Source organism: Labrus mixtus, chromosome 20, assembly GCF_963584025.1.
Source record: "Labrus mixtus chromosome 20, fLabMix1.1, whole genome shotgun sequence".
Taxonomy (NCBI): Eukaryota; Metazoa; Chordata; class Actinopteri; order Labriformes; family Labridae; genus Labrus; species Labrus mixtus.
The window spans coordinates 10,090,017-10,110,824 of NC_083631.1; the positions used below are offsets into that span (position 1 = coordinate 10,090,017).

Consider the following 20,808-nt stretch of genomic DNA (forward strand, 5'->3'; position numbering starts at 1 on the left):
GAGGGAGAATCAACAGATAAACATGAAGACAAAGTTCCAGAATAAGACGTGGTTGTTACAGTCGCTCTCAAACACAACATAGAAGCAGGACATGTAGAAATATCTACAGAACATAGAGTGAAATAGAATGAGCAGAGTATCCACATAAAGCTCAGGGAAGTGAAGATATCTTTCATATTTTACTGGTAGACACGAGCAGCGTTACAGCGTCTAAACCTGGAAACTATTTAAAGAAGCTGAAACTCTAAATCTGAAACTTTGTGTCAGGAAATCTTCAAACCATTTATTCATCGAGACTCGATCAGATTCTGATGTTATTGATCACACTTAACAAAAACAGTTTCTGCTTAAAGTCGGAGATTCAGAGATTTATAGAACGTCTAAAATCTAAGAGAAGTGAAAATACCAGAATCCTCCTTTAATAATGAGTCTCTTTAAATGAAGATGGAGCGCCGTCAGCCGAGCGGTGATGTCGAGCGTCCCATGTACAGAGGGATGTGGGTTCGAGTCTGACATTGGCTCTTTGCTGCACGTCGTCCCCCGCTCTCTCTCTCTCTCCTCTCTCTCACTTCAGATGTCCTATAAAAAAACTTTAAAGGACCAAAACCTGGAGAGCATGACAAATAGAAATGAATTCTGAACCTTCTGAACGTGTCCAGCTCTGATGTAGAAACACGTGAGGATTAAAGCTTTCTGTAGACTCTGAAGACTGTTTCCTGCAGAGAGGAGCGTGCACGGCTACTTTTAGATTCACTGGTGGGCAGAAGAAGCTGCGAGCTGCTGACGTAAATAGAAACAAGAGAAGAAGAAGAAGAGGATCATCCGGCTCAGCGTGAAGCGAGTAAGAAACTTCAAACAGAAACCTTTTGTTCAAATGACCCACATTACAGGAGAGCCTTGGGGGGGGGAAGGGGGTCTGTCATTTAGCAGCTTGATTATGAACGCAGCCCGGGGAGGAGGGAGGAGATAATTGCAGCCGTCGGCTCGGAGAGTCTAAACAAACTCACCTCAGAGCGGCGTCCTCGACAACAGCTGCTGTGAAGACGATTTGTAACTGAAGTCTCTGAGGAGACGACAGAGGTTTCAGCGTCAGCGTGTCAGTCAGAGTTACACACACACACTCAGGCTGTGAGTCCTGAGTGTGTGTTTCTTATTTTAACTGCAGAAACACAACAGTACACCATCCTGCACTGATCTGCATTACCAGCAGGGGGCAGCAGGTTTCCAGTCTCCACCTCAGTATGTGTGTGTGTGTGTGTGTGTGTGTGTGTGTGTGTGTGTGTGTGTGTGTGTGTGTGTGTGTGTGTGTGTGTGTGTGTGTGTGTGTGTGTGTGTGTGTGTGTGTGTGTGTGTGTGTGTGTGTGTGTGTGCAGCCCACTACGGGACTTCATCAGTTAATTAGTTTTTTCTTCCTTATTTTTACTCGTACTCTGCCCATTGGGGATCGCCCCTCTCGCTCTCTCTCTCTCTCTCCTCCTCTATCTCTCGCACTCTCTCTCTCTCTCCTCCTCTCTCTCTCTCTCCCCCTCTCTCTCTCTCCCTCTCTCTCTCTCTCTCTCTTCATCACAGTATCTTCTGTATCAGCAAATTATACCACAGGGAAATCTTTTTCTTTTTAAATAACCTCACTCTCTCTCTCTCTCTCTCTGGATCTCTTTTTGTTCCCCCCCCCCCCCCCCCTCTCTCCCTGCGTAAGCCCGTTCCCCTTGAAGTGTGCTGGTTATGGATGCTCGAGTCGTCGGCCTGAGACCAGGAGATTATTAGGAGGATACATGATTAAAGAAAGTCTCATTTCCTCCGCGGCTGCAGAGAAAACTTTGCCAGCAGACGGATTCGGAGCCTTTTTGGTTTCTTCACACGTCTTTTTGGCGCCGGCAGACGACAGGGCAGCCTGTCGTACAATGTGGCATTAAAAGCACGGGCTGTTCTCTCTTTAATGGAAAAATGGATCAGTCTTTGCACGCAGCATTTAAATCTGAGGTCACACAGGGCTGAAGAAGGAAAAGGTAGAATGAGAGTCTGTGGTCGTGTTTCTGCAGGTTTGAGATGTGTGCGTCTGCACGTCGCGCTGAACTACAGCGGTGCTCTGATCTGGATACTCATAGACTCAGGTGTTACTACTTAAAGGAGTTTATGTTCAGGTGTTAACCTGAACACAACCTCCTCACAGAGAGGCTCAACCTCCTCACAGAGAGGCTCCTGTCAGACGGGGATTCAAACCGGTCGGGGTCGGCCACAATCTCCTGATCCGACAGCAGGCTGCAGCCAATCAGATGTAACAAAGATAATGACATCATCTTTAAAAGTTTACCTTGAAGTAGACCCTGTAGTCTAAAAGTGAATAATCTAATATCAGTGATTGAACTGTTCTGCATGTGTCTCATCGATTTCTGTCATAACTGTGATGAACTGCGTCCCGTGATTAACAGGAGACGTTCGGCGTGCATGTGAGCGTGCGTCCCCGCTCGCTCAGCCCCGCCCCGAGCGCTGTGCAGCAGAATACATCAGGATAGGCAAATCTGAAAAAGTATTGATTTAGTCATTTATAAAATGCTGAAGTCATGTATCGACCGCTGGCTGTGTCGCAGAGAGAGAGAGGAAGAGAGAGAGAGGGGGAGAGAGAGAGGAAGAGAGAGAGGAAGAGAGAGAGAGAGGAAGAGAGAGAGGAAGAGAGAGAGAGGAAGAGAGAGAGGAAGAGAGAGAGCTGCTTCACTTTGTTTTTCAGCAGTTTTTTCTTGATGGCGTTCGGCTCTCTCAGTTGTACTTCTTCTACATTCAGACGTGAAATCAATCAAAGTGTTTTAATCTATTTGAATTTGTAGAGTGAGATGATGACGCTTCACCATTGCTCCACGTTCAGAGAAGACGGGAAAAGTCTTAAATTCACAGGAATGTTTTCAAACTGAATAAAGAAACAAATAGAAAATATTTAATCTAAAGGAAAATGTTAAACATGATGAAGTTACATTTTATTCTTCTGATCTCTATCTTCAAACTCTCAGAGTCACACTGCTGGGTCTTTAAGCTTCATGATTTATTTAAAGACAGAAACTTCAGATTCCTGTGTGTTTCATCAAACTGTCTCTTCTCAGGATCAGAGCAGACGGTCTGCTTTACGTCACAGTCCTGGATGCTGATTGGCTCGTGGCTCTGAGGGCTACAGGAAGTGTTTGTCTTTGATTGATTTCATTAATTGATGAAAGCTTGTTCACTTTCTGAAACCTTATCTCTGAGTTTAGTGTTCTTTTTTTGTTTTTAAACTGAGATGTCACGCTGATCTGACGCTGGGCGTCTGATCAGGAGCGCCATGGCGCCTTCAGAGAGGAGCGATGTTATCAGACCTCGTGAGACCTCGGTCCTGTCCTCCAATGAACCCTCAGTTTGGTTTCATGTGGACGTGAAGGTTAGTCACAAACCGTTTGACGGACTGGATGAAGTTTAGTAGCTGACGGAGAAAAGCGTTCTCTCTGATTCTCTACATTACAAATACACACACACACACACACACACACACACACACACACACACATACTTGATGGTGTTGAACTACAGAAAAGGTGATCAGCTGATCATAGCGCTCTCGATAAGACTTAAGAGTGTATCGCTCGCCCATTTGGTGCTGTCTCTCTCACTTTGAGGGGGAGGCAGCAGGGGTGGTGGTGAGGGTTTACCCCCCCCCCCCCCCAGCACTTTGGCAAATGAAGCTTCAGACTTCAGACTTTCTCTCTCTAGCTAATCAATTAGCAGCCTCCTCTCCTCCCCTCCTCTCCTCTCCTCCTCCTCTCCTTTCCTTCTCTCCTCCTCCTCCTCCTCTCCTCATGTCCTCTCCTTCTCTCCTCTCCTATCCTCTCCTCCTCCTCCTCCTCCTCCTCCTCCTCCTCCTCCTCCTTCTCTCCTCTCCTCCTCCTCTCCTCTCCTGTCCTCCTCCTCTCCTCTCCTCCTCCTCCTCTCCTCTCCTCCTCTCCTCTCCTCCTCCTCTCCTCCTTCTCTCCTCTCCTCCTCTTCCTCCTCTCCTCCTCTCCTCTCCTCCTCTCCTCTCCTCCTCTCCTCTCCTCCTTCTCTCCTCTCCTCTCCTCCTCTTCCTCCTCTCCTCCTATCCTCTCCTCCTCTTCCTCCTCTCCTCTCCTCCTCTTCCTCCTCTCCTGTCCTCCTCTTCCTCCTCTCTCATTCTTTTTGTCTCATTCTGGTGTTTTAATCAAACTGGATCATTATTTCACTCTGGATGAAGCTTCAGTCTGTCAGACAAAGATTAGTTTCCAATTAATACAAACTGGAGTTAAACATGTCTTACAGTCTCTCGCCCCCCCCCCCCCCCCCCCCCCCCCTCACTGACCCATTTTCTCTGCAGCTCATACATGGGTTTACTGCAGACACAATAACAGAGTCAGTTTTAGTTTCTTTATTTAAAACATTCTGAGATTCACTCCATGAATTTAAAGTTCTCGTTGTTGGAGAAGAAGAGGAAGCTGTTTTTCTTCTCTGGCGTCTGATGTCTGTGAAACACTTACAGTCGACTTCTTTTAGGAACTAACTTCTGTCTTTTCAAAGTGCACGCCACCGTGTTGACATTTCATCTGACATTTAAACTCCAGGAGGTCAGCGGCTGTTTTCTGATGCTTCTAGTTTCTGTGATGAAGGTTGTGATTCTGCTGACATCCATATTTAAATCACATGAAAGTAGATAAACACTGTTTAGTTACCATAGCAACACATCTAGTCGTCTGCACTAAAGTGTGTGTGTGTGTGTGTGTGTGTGTGTGTGTGTGTGTGTGTGTGTGTGTGTGTGTGTGTGTGTGTATTAGTATGTATGAAGTGTGTAAATGTGAAGGCGCATACTGCTGGCGTCTGCAGGGTCTTCCTCGCCATGCAGTTTTTCCTCGCCTCCACTCTGCTCCGTCCGCACATTTTCTCCTTCATCAATAAATTACATGTTAATGCCTCCTCCTCTCCTTTCCTCCATCCTTCTCTCCTCCTCCTCCTCTCTGTCTTCATTCTTACACGCTCCTCTCTTCTTACAATCTCCGCACTTTCCTCCATCCTTCTCTCCTCCTCTCCTCTCCTCCGTCCTTCTCTCCTTTCCTCCATCCTTCTCTCCTCCTCTCCTCCGTCCTTCTCTCCTTTCCTCCATCCATCTCGCCTCCTCCCTCCTCCTTTCCTCCATCCTCTTCTCCTCCTCTCCTTTCCTCCATCCTTCTCTCCTCCCTGCCACTCCAGACGCAGCTCTCTCTCTCTCTCTCTCTCTCTCTCTCTCTCTCTCTCTCTCTCTCAGATATATTAATGTGGCAGTTTAATTAGCGAGGGCCCACATGGTTATTGATTATTCTTTTGCCTGGGGTAAAGTTTTCTTCTGCTCTCAGTCATGAATCGATCTGAGGGTGGAGGCAGCGTTCGCATATCAAGTGAGAGGATCTGTGAACACACAGACGGGCTGGAGCTACAGGTGTGATTAGATCAGTGTGCTTACATATGAAATCATGCAACAGTTCCACCTTTCAAACCCTGACATGACAAAGTGTTTAATGAATACCCTGCAGACGCTGAAACACACTCGTTGCTAAGGATGCAGAATCTACTAAAACAGAACAAAAACTACGAGAAAGAAAATCATCTGGAAAAGTCCGAGATGAAGTCAGCTGCTCTGTAAAAGTTATTTCCTGCTGCCGCCCTCGACCGGGATGTTTCGGACCCAGTCTCACTCCAGGCTACCTGAGTATCAGGTTAAAGACAGAGTCAGTATCCTGTCTCCTTCAAAATAAAATACAGACTTCTCCTTCAAAATAAAACACAGACTTCTCTTAAAGTGAAGCTGCTCCATCGTCCCTTAAGGGCCTCCGTACATGTGTGGTGGTGACTGTGTCTGCAGAGACTCTGTCCTCTGACTGGATTTTACTGTTCTGCTTTGTTCTGGTTGACTCGGGACGTTTGTGGGCGGAGCTGGTGTGTTTCCTCCAGCTAATGACAGCGTAGCAGGTGAGTTTAGGAGTGGATACAATTCAGTGATTGGACGAGATTCAAATCGGTGAATATGACGGACGTGGACGTAGCAGCAAAGAAGAGAAAATATAATCAGAGTGAGGAGAAACACCAAGCGGATAAAGCTCGTTCTAAAACGAGGGTGAACCTTGTGTTGTCTTTTACCCGTAGACGTGGAGTTGGTCTACTTCCTGTTGGACAGGCAGGTGAAAAACACCGGAGGTTAGCTTGTGCTAGCGTGCGTTAGCTTGCAGTGTAGCTACAAGCAGTAAATGTACACACTACATCCAGCAGGGGGGCGGGGCTTCTGGAGGAGATGAGCCCAGGAGGAGGGGCCACGTTTGAATGTTTACAAACATTTCTACTGACTCCTCCTTTAAAGTTTCAGCTTTCTTTCTTCTATGTGAGTGTTAAAACAAACTGGTGAGTGACGCCGTCTGCAGGTTGCAGCTCAGCAGAGAACAAAGTGATTAGAGTCTCAGTTTCTGCTGCCGTTGAAATTCTCAAAATACCAACGCTACGAGATTAAAAAAGACGACATGAATCTCTGAGGAGTCGTTGCAGCGTTTGGGCAGATTGTTGTTGTTTTTCCGGCTCAGGTTGAAATGGAGCCAAGCCGAGACACGAGGAGGGAGGACCCGAGCGCTCTCGCTGTGATATTAAAAGGTTCTCTGATTTTTTCCGTCCACGGCTCACTTCAGCTCTGCAGCTCGAGGCGCTTCAGCCACGCACGGCTCTGAAAGGTCAGACTAACATGTTGTTTGGTCACACGTAATCTCTCTCTCTGTATGAATTCACTTCCATTAGAGAGTCTCTCCTCCCGGCGCCTTCTCCCTCAACACAAACTTCATATTTCTGAGATGTTTCCACGTCTCACATCCAGCCGGGACGTCGTTCAGTTTCTTCTCCTCGTCGAGGATTACTCACCTGATAATGATGCAGAAGAAACAAACGACCACTTCTGGCTCCTCCTGTAGCCTCGATGAGTCTGAACGCTGATTTAGCCGCGAGCTAATTCTAAAAGGTCAAGTGAAAAAGTGTGAAATTCAGCGTCTGGATCCAGATCACTGAGAGATCCACAAACACACAGGAAGGTTTGAGGCTTCTTTGTACGATTTTTAAACATTTTTTAGTCTGACGCTCGAGTAAATTCAAAAACATCTTGAAATAATACTTTCATCTTTCACATCATGTTGTTCAGTCGTTGACAAAGCCGTTAAGTGACTACTCAGATTCAACAAATGATGCAGAGCTGGCTAAACACTGAAGCTTCAGTGTCCACCACATGGCAACCTGTGTGAGAATCAGCTCTAAAGACGAGGGGAGGAGACAGCTCTCTACAATGTTTATAATTTAGACTGCAGTACCCATTTGAAACACTAGTGGTCAGAGTTACATACTGCTCCTTTAATGTTGCATTAAAAAGTTTCACCTCTCTGTGATCAGGTCATGTATTCACACTCAGAATTCCTGAATGTTTGTTTGGGAAGAACTCTGAGATACTTTCGATATTAACACGAGACAACAGACAACAAGTGTTTCACTTTGAATGTGAGCTCAGGGATTTCAAATCAAACTTTCCTCCTTCTGATCCAGCACACAGAGATTAAACTGATCCAAGCTGCATCACTTCATCAATTATTTATCCACTCTCACTGCTGGTTTGATTCTGTTTCAAGTTTGAAACATCTGGAGTTGATGAGACACATCTGGAGTTGATGAGAAACATCTGGAGTTTATGAGAAACATCTGGAGTTTATGAGACACATCTGGAGTTGATGAGAAACATCTGGAGTTTATGGGAAACATCTGGAGTTTATGAGAAACATCTGGAGTTTATGGGAAACATCTGGAGTTGATGAGAAACATCTGGAGTTGATGAGACACATCTGCAGTTCATGAGAAACATCAGGAGGTGATGAGAAAATCTGGAGCTTATGAGAACATCTGGATATTATTATATATACTTGCATTTTTATTATTTATTTGTGCGACCTCATTAAGACGAATCAGGATCCTCGCCGTCCGCTTTCCTTTAAAGGCTTCTGAAAAGAGGCCACGTGAAATGAAACGTGTGTGTGTGTGTTTGGTGAGGGGGAGTCCTGCTGAGATGCTGACGGCTGCAGAAAACAAAACCACAGAGAGAGAGGGGGGAGGGAGGGGGGAGAGAGACTCGTTAGAACAATCCAAACATGAGCTCTGTTTGAAAAAGGAAAGAGAGAAACTGCAGTAAAAACAAGACGGAGGCTAATTAAAAAGGCTTAAATTAATTGAGTTTCTGTTTTTAACGGCCATGTAAATCAAACACACACACACACACACACACACACACACACACACACACACACACACACACACACACACACACACACACACACACACACACACACACACACACACACACACACACACACACACTCTCTCTCTCTCTCTCACACACTCTCAACCGGAGCGAGCAGGGACCAATCAAAGGAGGAGAAAAGGCTGATTAAGAGCTTAGAAACTCGAGGAGGAGAGAGGAGGAGACGCTCAGTCTCGCTTCAGTTTCATCTTCAGACTTTGGAGCATCTGCGTCCTGATGATCAGTGGAACAGGAGGCGGGTTAAACACGATGATGGGAGGATTTGATTCGATGGTTGTAAAGTGGGCGTGTCCTCACAGATAGGTGACCGCGGTCCTGCGAGGGGATTCCAGCCCCCGAGACTCCAAACAGTATTTTGTGAAGCAGATCAAAGATGTTGGTGTTTGAATATCCACAGACTCTGACCGCACACTGGCTGATTCAACCTGATTCTGCGTTGATTGCTGTGCGGCGTGTAGGACGGCGGTAGTCATTAACCGGAGCTACAGCTCCAACTAGTGGCGGGAGGCTGCATTACAGTTTACACACAACATGTGACATCATTGTGAGACAGAATCAATAAAAATATTAATATTTACTTCACGAGTGATTCAGGTGTGGGAGTAGGACACACACACACACACACACACACACACACACACACACACACACACACACACACACACACAGACACACACACACACACAGGGAGTTCTTGTGCCCTGTTGGGAACTTTCTTACTTGCTCTCCAGTTTTTTAAGTTTGACATTTTTGATTCTAGTAACACAAAACAACGTGAGGAGAGGAGATGCTTTGCCAGATTTCTACGTCCATGGTGATCGGTTTACCCTAACCCTGAATAAATATTAACAACAGAAGAAGAGCCACAAAGTATTGATCATTAATGAACCCCTCTGAGTGACTTTAAACTGCACATTTAGCGGAAAAACAAACTTGTAGATTTTCTGAAAATGTGTCGTCAGCAGCTCAGGGTCGAAATAAAGCTCAAACATTTCACAATCAGAATCGTTTTTTATTGAGTAAATTTACACATACGAAGAATTTGACTGCAAAACAAGAAACAGAGGACTAAAGCTAAGATCGTAAGAAGCTATAAAAGGAAACTGAAATAGAATGAGACAGAGTTCAGAGGTCGGGGTGACGGGTCTGAAGTCCTGAGTCCTGGTTTGGGACACGGTTAGGTTTAGGTGTTATAACCGTCTGTAAAGACAACAAACAGCTGATCAGCACGGTGCTCCAAGGTGGGGGGGGTAGACAGAGTCCGGTCTGGCTGCTTTGCGAGGTTCTGTCTCTTTTATTTGGATTACAGGGGATTCTTAACACTGCCGCTCATTAACGGCTAATTTCTTCTTCTTCTTCTTCTGTGGTTAATTGAACATCAGGATGACTCTTCTTCTCCTTGAACTTTGATTTGTTGCTCACTCACTAACTTCCCCTCGTGTTCCCTCCATCCATCTCTGTCTGTGTCTGTGGTTATCTGCAGGTCTCAGGGGGGGAGACAGGGGGAGGAGGGGGGAGTGGACTGCTGGTGGTGTAAACAGCGTATCCCCTGGCAACCCATTAGCTTTCATCGCCTTGTCGTACGCGGTTTCAACCTTTCTTCTGTGGAGGCTGATCAAGCTGACCCTGGAAATCTGAACGGGAAGATTTGGAACAATCAGTTTTTTCGTTTAGTTCCTTTAAAAAGTCAGCAGGAAGGTTTGAATCACTGCAGACGTTCTTTAGTGTTTCCACATTTTGAAGACTTAGCCCATGGAGATAAAGAGCGGGAAAGAGACGAGACGCACGAGGAGGACAGAGGAGCAGAGGAGGTGGGGGGGGGGGGGCGGCTGCTGTAGCTGCTGTTTCATTAACTGCCGCTCGACAGCACATACATCAAGCTCCCACAATGCTTAGGGAGCGCGACTGTAACCCGCAGTGATCCGCCCGCGAGAAGGGACGCCGGTGATGGATAGTGTGACATGAAGTGAGAGCACACACACTCGCTCTCTCTGTCACATACACACACACACGCAGCCTTTCTCCCAAACTGAATTCTTCCGAGCCTGATGACTTCTGGGAGAAATAAAAAACTACCAACAGACAGAAAGATGTGAGTGTGAGCTCTCGTCTGACTGAAGATCTTTCATTTGCAGATCAGATGTTTTTTCTTTATCCTTCAGATTTGATAATTTGTTTTTATGCAACCTGCAGAAATATGTCAAAGCAGAAACCTTTTTAATGAAAGTTTGAATCAGAATCTGATTTTATTTCATTACCAACCAGGACTTCACATCGAATCATTTCCTCTGATGCTGGGGGGGGCAGAACGCTGCAGGGCTGCCAGGGGAGGGCTGCTCTCCAGAGCTGGGAGAAGAGAGTCTATGGAAGAGGTTTCAGAGGCTTACGTCTGCCCTCTGCAGACTCATCCTGGGATTACTGGAAGCAGAGCTGTTAAGGTGAAGTAGTTTTCCCTGCAGGTCTCATGAAATAAGCGCTTATATAAAACCTGCTCTAAGGCATAAATGACTTTTAATTTTACGTCTGTATTTGGCATCTTACTCAGAAGCTTCAGGCTCTCCTATAACCGTCTCTGGCTGCGTCCCGAGCTGTCCCCGCTGAGGACGCTTTAACACTCTGTGCTGGAGGGACGGTTGTTGTTCGACAGCTGGCAGACTGCTGGCTGTACTGACTCTAAAAAATGTTTCATTTCACCAGACATGTTCCTCTTCTGCACCACCTCATCTATCATCACTTCCACAACTTTACAGCCTGTTTACCTGCTGCAGACGTTACAGTCTGTTTACCCACTGCAGATGTTACAGCCTGTTTACCCGCTGCAGATGTTACAGCCTGTTTACCCGCTGCAGACGTTACAGTCTGTTTACCTGCAGCCGTTACAGCCTGTTTACCTGCTGCAGCCTCGTCTGATGGAGTCTCTCTAATCTTTACAAACTCTTCATCCTCCTTAAAGTTAAAGAGGAGTCAGCTTACCATCAGGGTCATCTTATATTCAGGACACTGTGATACTTCAGTCCCAGCAAAGGTGGACAAATGACAATCTCTCTCTCTCTCTCTCTTTCTCTCTCTCCCTCTCTCTCTCTCTCGTGGTGAAAAACTGGAGAATGGAACAATAAAATTCTGGCTCAGCAGAGAAAAGCAGCCAAAAAGTCGGTGGAGCTGATATCTGCAGTGGCTCTCGGTTATCTGTGACAGAGAAAAACACTTATGGAATGACTTTCAGAAAAACGCTGCTCCGACCTCACTCCGCTGTTTGTCTGCCAGCTGATAAGATTCACCTGATACTTGTGATTTATTTCTTTACTGCATGATGTATTTCAAAAATCCTGCTACGATATCTCTCTTAGAGTACAGTTAGAAGACAATGTGTTCTCCATGAAACGTAGATATGAAGAGAGAGAGCTGAAGATGAGCTGCCGTCTCTAATTCCACACACCATTAAATAGTTATCTCACCGCCTGATATATTTATGCATTAAAACATAACGGCCGCCTACCCGACCAATTACTATGCAGCCTGAGCGGCTGCTGTCCACACACAGACTCAGAGACAAGACGGAGAGATCAACAGGATCGTCTGCACCAAACACATGAAGACAATATGTGCGAGGATGTTTCTGATTCTTATGTGCAGAAACATCAAACTAACAACTAAAGTGTTTCCCAAATACATTAAAGGTCACATATTCTGTAAAATCCTCTTCTCCATGTTCCTCTAACTCTAATATGTGTCTCTAGTCTGTCTACAAACCCCCCAATGATGAGAAAAGTCCATACTCTCCATCTTTTGCCTGCTCCACTTTTCAGAAAATGTGTGCTCAAACAGGCTGTTTGGAGATTTTCCCTTCATGACATCACAAAGGGCAGTAGCCCCTCCCCCAGGTGGGTGACACTCCCACAGCTAGGTGTTTGTTCCTGGGGGTCTTGACATCATCACTGCCACATTTTATTTATTTATTTATTTTTTTAAGATTTATTTTTGGGGCTTTTTGTGCCTTTAATGGATAGACAGGACAGTGGATAGTGTCGGAAATCAGGGAGAGAGAGAGTGGGGAATGACATGCAGGAAAGAGGCCACAGGTGGGATGTGAACCCGGGTTGCCCGCTTGAGACGACAGCCTCCATACATGGGGCGCGTGCACTAACCACTGCGCCACCAGCGCCCCCGCATTTATTTTATAGTCCATGATTTGAAGTTTGTGTTCAGCCCATGCTGAAGTGTAACATCCTGCAGTTCATTGAGTGTCCACTAGAGGCTGGCTGCAGAAGCACAGGAAGTCACATACACACCCATTCTAAAAAGCCTGTTTTTACAGCAGAGATTAACATGTTTACAGCCTGGTTCAAAAAACCATAGAGGTCTGACCCACCACAACCCTCTGCATGCACGCGCACGCGCACACACACACACACACACACACACACACACACACACACACACACACACACACACACACACACACACACACACACACACACACACACTCTGTACTTGATGTTTTCATGTTCTGACTGATCACTGTGGATTGTTTGACACTTTTTCTTTTCTTCATCATTTTCATTTTACTTCCACTCATGCAAAACTAATTGCTGGTTGTAAACTGTCACTCAACCTGAAGAGAGAGAGAGAGAGAGTGAGCGTGTGTGTGTGTGTGTGTGTGTGTGTGTGTGTGTGTACACAGTATGGAAACAGGCTTCTATATTGTGAGGGGGTTAAAACAGTTGTGTGTCCTTTCACTCTCAGGTGCCACCTCGCCTGTAGCTGTTGTGTGTGTGTTTGTCGGTGCTCATTAATTAAGGTGTCAACCTCAGTCACATTAAACATGACTGTGTGTGTGTGTGTGTGTGTGTGTGTGTGTGTGTGTGTGTGGCTCCCTCCCTTAACCAATCAGAGCTCTGATCTGTGCACACTCGTGTTTTCAACCCCCACGCTCTGAACACCTGAGCTAACGTTAGATTTTGATGGTTATAAGAAATGCAAAACACGAAGTGTTGAGTGTTTTAGTGAACGTGTCCGTGGTCAGCTGGTTGTTTGGACGTGCAGCAACACAACTTGCTAATCTGTTGAAGGAGGTGGAAGAGGAAGTTTAAATCCTCCCTAACAGAACTCCTTTTAGAGCGTCACATCCTGCATGAAACACAGTGTTGTGTTTAGTCTGACCTGAGGTGACCTCTCCCTGTGAGCTCAGTCTGACTCTCAGAGCTTCAAACTAACGCTGTTCAGACCAGATGAGGGATTTGAATTCTTCTCTTCTCTGGTTCACCTTGTTCATCTTGGATCAGACTCTTTACATAACGGTTCAAAATAAGCTCTGTGTTTGTGGAACATGAGCGTCAGTCCTGCTGACGAGGGCGCCGTGATGTTCGCCGCGATGTTCGCCGCTCGGCTCCATGAACAATGACTCTGATTAGGAGGACGCTCCCTCGGGGGAGTTTGTTCTGGCAGCGGCCGGTCGGAGCGATTGTTCAGTCCTCCTCTCTGTTTGTTTTTCATTTCCATTTCCACATTATTTCCCCTGCTTATTTTGAGGAATAATGAGTCACTTGAAACGGTGCAGCCTGATGGCGTGATGATGTCATCGAGGGAGGGATGGTGGACGATCCTCGGAGTCAGAGAGGATAAAGGACAACGTGATGATATCCTGTGGATGGAGACGCAGACGCAGAGATGTTTTAAATCTTGAATTCTTTTCCAAACTATCGATCACTAAAACAGAGATTGTGTCGCTTGTGTTTCTACAGTTTCTTTTTTTTTAAACTTCTGAATTTTTACTTTTAAAGATTTTGAACCTGCAAACGTTCGTCTGACTGCACAAACTTTCAGAACAGAGTTTGCATGCAAAGAAAATGTAAGGTCAAAGTGGTCAGGTGCAAACTGAAATTCCTTCACAGTAAAAGATTTTTCCTTTTTGTTCCTTGATGACACGTTTTGTGAAATGCTGCAGGAGCACAAAAAGGCGTTCTGTTGCTTTAGTGACACGGCTCCTCTCTGGTAGATTTGGTTCTACATTTAGTTTTCTGCTTTTACAAAACGCTGTGATGTTAAATGTTACTTTAGTCTGGGTTCATACCATCAGCAGTCTGCAGCTTTACTGGACGCTCGTATGAAGCAGCTACTTTGGAAAATAGTCCCGAGTGCAAATGTTGACACTGATGCACCTGCAAGAGTTTGGTTTTGTTAAAGACGGAGTCAGCATCCTGTCTCCTTCAAAATAAAACACAGACTTCTCTTAAAGTGAAGCTGCTCCATCGTCCCTTCTGGGCCTCCGTACATGTGTGGTGGTGACTGTGTCTGCAGAGACTCTGTGCTCTGACTGGATTTTACTGTTCTGCTTTGTTCTGGTTGACTCGGGACGTTTCTGGGCGGAGCTGGTGTGTTTCCTCCAGCCAATGACAGTGCAGCAGGTGAGTTTAGGAGTGGATACAGTTCAGTGATTGGACGAGATGCAAACCGGTGAATATGACGGACGTGGACGTAGCAGCAGAGAAGAGAAAATATGATCAGAGTGAGGATAAACACCAAGCGGATAAAGCTTGTTCTAAAACGAGGGTGAACCTTGTGTTGTCTTTTACCCGTGGACGTGGAGTTAGTCTACTTCCTGTTGGACAGGCAGATGAAAAACACTGGCGGTTAGCTTGTGCTAGCGTGCGTTAGCATGCAGTATAGCTACAAGCAGTAAACGTACACACTACATCCTGCAGGGAGTGGGGCTTCTGGGGGGGGGGGGGGGGGGGGGGGGCGATGATCCCAGGAGGAGGGGCCAGTTTGAATGTTTACAAACATTTCTACTGACTCCTCCTTTAAAGTTTGCAGAGACTTGGTTCATTGGCTTTTTCAATCATTACAGGATGTAAGAGTTATAACTGGTTACACTTTATCTCTGAAGAGTTCTGTGTTTTAAAGATACGACTGTTTGATAAACTCTGACAAATAAAGAGTTTCAGTTAACCTTTGACGTCTGTAAAATAACTCTGTCAGCACACACGTCTCTCTCTCTCTCTCTCTCTCTCTCTCTCTCTCTCTCTCTCTCTCTCTCTCTCTCTTTCATCTCCGTGCTCAGCCGTTCTGCTTTTATGAGACTCAACGATCAATAAAGGATTGTGCAGGGAGGCAGAGAGCCTCACATCACCGTTTGGGAGGATAATGTGCATCAGAAAATGGCAGCGCTGCACAATATCGATGTTTTAAAGAAAAGGAGTGGACGGCATTCGTTAGAGGAGAGAGAGAGAGAGAGAGAGAGACAGACAGACAGACAGAGACAGAGAGAGAAAGAGAGAGTGAGAGACAGAGAGAGGGAAAGAGAGAGAGAGAAAGAGTTGAGTTTTTAAAACTTCATTTATTCAGATAAAAATGTATTTACATTCCCATTTTTGGGATACTGTCACAGACTACAATATGTCACAAAAATATGGATTTATATTAAAACATCTGTCTAAAAAACATTTTTTCAAAAACATTTCCATTTTAAAATAATACTTGTATTCCAACAATATTCGAGATTTAACAAGATTCCGAAACACCACTACACAATCACATCTCTGTCCTCTTTCCATTTTTTCTTTTCTACTGAGATAAACTGCCAACTTTGCTTGACCGAAAAGGAAATTCAGCAGCCGACCTTTTTTCTTCTTTTTTTTACTGTAAGAGAAACCAAAAATGAACATGAGGTCAGTAAAATGTTCTCCATAGGACATTACGAGAGTATTCAGTATCCCAAAAAGAGACCTCAATCTAGAACACTGTAAAAAAAACATGAAAAATTGTTTCTTGTTCAGCGCAAAAGGGGCAATTATCTGAGACAGCAGGATTCAACACAGAAACAAAAGCATTAACAGCCACAATTCTATGTAAAATACGCCATTGTGAATCACCAGTACGTTTTGTTAACGGTGGTTTGTAAAGCATGCTCCATGCAGGTTTGACCTCAGATTTTACTTTGAAATACTTTCTCCATGGTGTGTCTGCTCTACCTTTAAGTTTCTCTTTATTTAACCCCCTGACACATCCCTGATAAAGTGTTTTCCCATTCACAGAGTCCAAAGGCATCCAAACCTTACTGCTCTCTTCCAGAGGGCCCAGTCCTTCAGACTTCACACACATCCTGGGAAAACAGTCACAATCCTCAGGTTTTAGTTGTCCGTTAAACCATTTCTGTAGGAGAACTCTGTCCTCTTTTGACAGCGCCTTTCTGAATTTCTCCATCATCAGCCCGACCACTCGAATCGATCTGACCTCCAGTCTCCTCGCCACGGTTACAGCATTATCCAAATTAGCTCCAGCCAGTTCTAACAGATGTTGGACTGTAGTTATTCCTTTATTTGTCAGAGTTCCAGATGTCATCAGCACCTCTTCCAATGAAGTGCCCAACCGAGAGCCCTTCAGTATAGGTTCCTTCAACAGCCAATGCAAGGATGTGTTTGATCCCAGACGCCCAGTTTCCAACAGCCCCCACATTTTAATAACACTCACATAAAATGATGGCAAACAACTCAGATTCAACTCTGCACAGTTCATAAGAAACATGTTTCTTCCAAATCCTAAATGACCAACAAGACCAAAGATAAACTCAGCCACGTGTCTCCAGGGTAAATTTAGAGGTCCATAAAGAAAGCTTTGTAGGACCTGCAGTCTAAAAGCTGCCTTCCTACTTGCCACATGAACCAATCCCTGTCCTCCTTCCTCTTTAGGCAAAAACAAAACACTCTGTGGTACCCAGTGTAATCTATCCCAAAAGAAATTTACAATGATACTCTGGAGTTTCATTAACAGGTTTGCTGGAGGTTCTAACACTGACAGGGTGGAGGCCACTAGATTGTTAATAATAAGTGTGCGCCCCCTATAGGACATTCGTGGTGAAAGCCACTGCCATTTCTTTAGTTTGCCCTCCATTTTCTCAATCACACCCTCCCAGTTTTTCTGAACCTCAGACTGACATCCTAAAAAAACACCTAGATACTTCATGCCATGCGTCACCCATTTAAAACCATCAGGTAACCTTGGTTCATTCCCTCGCCATTTTCCTACTAACAAGGCTGTACTTTTACCCCAGTTTACTTTCGAGGAGGAAATTTCCCCAAAGCACTCTGTGATGTGAATAAGCTTTTTGACATTACTATTATCTGTTACAGCAACCATGATGTCATCTGCATATGCTGACAGATGCATGGGTATAAGATTCTCCTTTAATTTAAACCCTGTTAACTGTTTTCTTATCTGACACAACATGGGTTCAATGGCTATAGAATAAAGCATGCCAGACATTGCACAGCCCTGCCGAATCCCTCTATTGATATTAAAAGGAGCGCTTAAACCACCATTAACCTTCAATACACTTTCAATGTCACAATACAGAGTTTTCATCAAGGCAATGAAACTGGGGGAGAAACCAAAAGCCTCAAAGGTGTTCCACAGATACTTATGCTCCACCCGATCAAATGCCTTCTCTTGGTCAAAAGAAATCAAACCAAACTTAACATCTAACGAGCTAGAGACTTCCAAATAATCTCTAATGAGGGATATATTGTCCCTAATTGATCTGCCAGGGATGCAGTATGACTGATCAACATGTATTACTTGCTCCATCACTTTTCTTAATCTATTGGCCAACACTTTGGAAAAGATTTTATAATCTGCACAAAGCAGACTTACTGGTCTCCAGTTCTTTATTTCACAAAGGTCACCTTTTTTAGGCAGGAGAGTGAGGACCGCTCTTTGACAGCTCAGAGGTAGTTTCCCTCCAGACACACTGTCATTTATGACCTCTAACAAATCGTCTCCCAAAGTAGACCAAAAACATTTGTAAAAGTCTACAGGCAGACCATCTATTCCTGGAGCTTTGCCGTTTTCCATACTCATCAGCGCCTCCTGCAGCTCTTGCAGTGTGAGTGGGCGTGACAGTTCTGCATTATCCCCTTCTGATATCTGTGGTAAGACTGCTCTGACATCAGCACGATCTCTCTGTACTCACTGTTGTACAGGCTTGAGAAGAAGTCCACAGCTCTTTTCCTGATTTCAGCTGAGTTAGTGAGATCTCTTCCATCAGCAGATCTGATACAGTGTATGAGTCGATTCTGACCATTTTTATTTTCTAGATTGAAGAAAAACTTGGATGGATCATCCATTTCAGAGATATATTGAAAACGTGATCGGACTAATGCCCCCTGTGCTCTTATCCCCAGCAGATCTGCCAAAGCAGCTTTTTTGGATTTGAGTGCCTTAATGTGGCCTCCATCTCCTGTGGATCCACTTAAAGTCTGGAGTTCCACAATATCAGTCTCTAGATGTTTTATAGATTGTGTGACCTCTCTTGTGACATTAAAATTGTACTGATTACAAAACTGCTGAATTTGTATTTTACCAATATCCCACCATTGCTGTAAAGATGTAAACTGAAATTTCCTAGACTGCCACTGTTTCCAAAAAAATTTAACATTTTCTAAAGTGACCATCATTTGTTAAAACCGTATTAAAATGCCAATATGCACTTTTTGGTTTGACTCCATTTAGAAAAACATTTCCGATTAACAAACAGTGATCTGAAAAACCCACTGCACACAAGAAACAAGATTTGAATATTTGTAATTGGTGTTCAAAGCAATAAAATCTGTCTAACCTGGCTAAAGAGATGTAATTATCTCTAGCATGTGCCCATGAATACTGTCTATTGTTTCCATGTTTGGAGCGCCACACATCTGTCAGTTCATACGTTTCAAAATGTTCCTTGACTGAGTATTAGGTTCCATATGATTCCTGTCCAAATCATCAACAGTGCAATTAAAGTCTCCTCCTAATATAAAAAAAATCAGTTGAAGCACATCCTGAAAGGGTGCTGGCTAATTTGGGTGCTGACATCTTTCAGTTGGATTTACTGGAGTGTACACATTTAACAAAGTCAGCGTGGATTTTTCATATCTGGCAGTCACTTTCAGTAACCTGCCCTGAACGACCTCCTCTGAGTCTACAGACACAGGCAGAAAGTTCTTTGAGAAAAGAATTGCCATGCCTGCACTCAAACTACTCTTATGACTCAAAAAGATATTTCCATCCCATTCTCTCTTCCACTCAACTTCATTATCATTATTACTGAGTTTCTTGAGCAAAAGCAATATCAATGCACTTCGTTTTTAAAAGTTCATAATACATAGTTCTCTTTTTAACATCTCTTGCTCCATTAAGATTTAAAGATGAAATTTTGAAACTACTCATAATTAAACACACACTGAAAAGAATGGAAAAATATGCAGAACATACTGTTTCCTGCCCTTTACTTTTTTGCTTCATTAATAATTAGTGTCTTTACCTTCTGCACCAGTTTTCTGAGGCGGTACACCTCTGTGTCTTTAAGACAAGTATCACCCTTCTTTCTCATCAACCACTTTGAAGCGGCAACAAACAAAGATCGATTTGGAAAAAAATCATCCACATTAACATCCCTCTTTCCTTTAGTTAATTCTAGGAAACTACGGATTTGCTCAAGACCATAACCATTGCTCTTCTGACCATCGGGGAATCAGAATACTCTCGCTCACTATCCGAGTCAGGGAAGTCTTCTGAATCACTTTCTTGCAATCTTGTCTTTTCCTTTATTAAAGGCATTTTCTTTGGTTTCGCGCCTTTAGATTGTGCTTTCCTCTTTAATTTTGGCACTTTAAACAAATCTTCATCACCTCCCACAGTTTTTCCCCCAACATCATTTATCACCTCATCAATGTTCATTTGTTCCAGCTCCTCTCCTTCTACACTAGTCTGACTCTGATTCACAAACGCTTCAGCAGAGGTGGTTGCACACTCTCCATCCGGTTGTGTTTCAGACCCCTCAGCTGGTGTCTCCCTCTGCACCCCTTCACTGTCCTCCTGACTCCCCCCCCCCTCTGCACCCCCTTCATCCTCCGCGCTCGGAGCAGGCTCTTGCCTCTGGCTCCGCCTCTGCCTCTGGCTCACGAGCCTTTTCTGGACAATTCCGCACCAGGTGCCCTTCCTGCCCACAGCCAAAACATTTCATAGATTGTGTTGATGCGAAAATTGTGTAATCAAACCCTTCAACTTTAAATTTCATGACCACCATCGCTATCATTCTTTAGTATCATGTAGTATGCAACAATTCCTCGCTCAACAACAATGTTTACTTTTTCAATTGAGTCCAAAAAAAATCACAACTGCGCTGTTCATCCTGGAAGCAGCCCTTAAACTATCATACCCGACTACCTCTGCCAGACTACAGTCCTCCACTGAGTGCTCCACGCCGACCGGTACTTTAATTCCGTGCCGACGGGAGAGGTTTCTGAAGCCTGCAGAAGCATTGGCACTGGGCCTGCTACCTGCCATGACACACAGCCAGGTAGGCTACCGGCTCTGCACACCGATCACCCCCCGTGAACCCCGATAGTGCTTAGAAAGACGTGTGAACAGTGTGCAAACTATCACCAGTGAAAATAAACAGTTTCTCAAACCTTAATGGAAAAAAAGACGAAACC

At 44.6% G+C, this 20,808-nt stretch overlaps 1 protein-coding gene across 2 annotated transcripts in view; it reads left to right on the forward strand.

Annotated features, from left to right (window-relative positions):
- Window positions 1-20,808, forward strand: part of rbfox1 (RNA binding fox-1 homolog 1) — a 109,254-nt gene that overhangs the window by 21,731 nt on the left and 66,715 nt on the right. The window lies entirely within an intron of this gene.